General features: G+C 41.1%; 1 non-coding gene across 1 annotated transcript; it reads right to left on the bottom strand.

Annotated features, from left to right (window-relative positions):
* Nucleotides 1-954: 954 nt before the first annotated feature.
* On the bottom strand, nt 955-1,113 carry LOC144671778 (U1 spliceosomal RNA). Its single transcript, XR_013574013.1, has one exon. It is a non-coding gene; the product is annotated as a U1 spliceosomal RNA (small nuclear RNA).
* Between the last annotated feature and the right edge of the window lie 509 nt (nt 1,114-1,622).

The following is a 1,622-nucleotide window of genomic DNA, read 5'->3' as shown; positions in this document are numbered from 1 at the left end:
GGGATTAAGTGTAGTATTAAATCAGTCTAGCAGCAGTTGACTACAGCCTTGGTGAGACCTCACCCGGAGTATTGTCTGTCCTGGTCATCTCCTTACCTAGGGAAGGATTGACCTCGCATACAGGGATTGCAACCAAGGTTCACCAGGCTTATTCCAGGGACTGGGGGATTATCCCATGTGATGAAATTACTGCAGCTCCCAATCTTGCTGGGATCTCGATGTTATGAGACCCATGATTCAGGAAGCAAACCTGCTGCCATGTGGGCTTCACCATAGAGAGGGGAACAAAGCTGAGCATAGCCCTTGTCCATTTGACTCAGGATTATTAGGTTGTCCCTTTAGTCGGCCAATTGTGCCACTAACTCCACCCATTCGCTGTCATGAAGAGATATTAAAGTCTATAATCTTTTTGGAAATGGTTTTTAAATTGGGACTTGTAGTAGGGTCTATGTCTACGTGTGTGTCTTAATTGAATTAAAGCCAGCTATTCTGGGTGCTTTGATGTATAGTAGTTTTGGGATGTTAGATAAATGTAAGGAAGTTAAAAGGTAAAGTGCAATTTGCATTTGTTGAATAAACCATTCAAAAGAACGGGTAAAATCTTGCGCCTAGCTGGGAGACGCCAAGCAATGTGTTTATGTTACTAATAAAATTGGTCGAATGAAAGGATTATTAAGAGAGGTAAAATTAGAAAAAGCCTAGGATACAATGGAAAATTTACATTCAAAGGGGAAGCTAGGTATAAGCAGAAAGGAGTTTGTGTGTGTGAGGCAGAGGCATTTAAGATCTAACCAGCCTGTAAGCCTACAACTGTGTCTGCAAAGGAACCAAATTGCAAGGAACCTCATTTTGAATTCATATGGTCAAATGTGCTTTGCCTGGATTATTGTTGCCTTGGTGAAGGTTTACTTGGGAGTGATTAATTTGGGGATTTAGTTAAGAGTTTTTTTTTCAGGGGAAAATGTGAATGCAGTCTCCCACTACAACAAATTCTGCAGTCAAGGATCCCACATTTGGGGACATTGTAGGCGTCAGCATACCCAGAGTGCAATGGGAGCACATTCTGGGAGCACAACCTTCATGATCGTTGTCTCTCCCCTGCCAGGTAAGTATAATTGCTTTAGAAATTAATCATGTCGCAAGCATCCCTACACAATGAACTTTTTCCTGATATAAACTCCGTAAGCCTGACATGATGGTAGTAATTTGTAGACATGTGTATGCATTTAATTTGTTGTTAAATTGATAAATGTTTAATTTAGTTTTATATAAAAACCCTTTTGAGGCTTGATGGTCTTATTCCTGAATTCAGAGCTGCATCTCAAACATACCAATTGAAAATATAGGTTATGACAGTTGTTCAAGTTTCCCTCTGGGATTTAAACAACTCAGCCTTTACCAATTGCTGTGTCATAATGCCTGAAAACACCCTCCTCCCACTTCAAGGAATGACACTTTTGGAGCTACTGCGTTTTCAGTACCAGCTTCAAGAAATAGTGTGAGTCACTTTCAAAAATAGATCCGCTAGCCTCCACTCTCCCCCTGTCACCCACCAAATTTCCCCCATCACCCTTGACCCACCCAATATAACCATTCCTCTCCCATCTATCATCCTTGAACCT

The sequence above is a fragment of the Cetorhinus maximus genome, chromosome 2 (genome assembly GCF_964194155.1).
Source record: "Cetorhinus maximus chromosome 2, sCetMax3.hap1.1, whole genome shotgun sequence".
Classification (NCBI taxonomy): Eukaryota; Metazoa; Chordata; class Chondrichthyes; order Lamniformes; family Cetorhinidae; genus Cetorhinus; species Cetorhinus maximus.
Note: the sequence above shows the minus strand (reverse complement) of the source record. Positions and strands in the feature narration are given on the sequence as shown.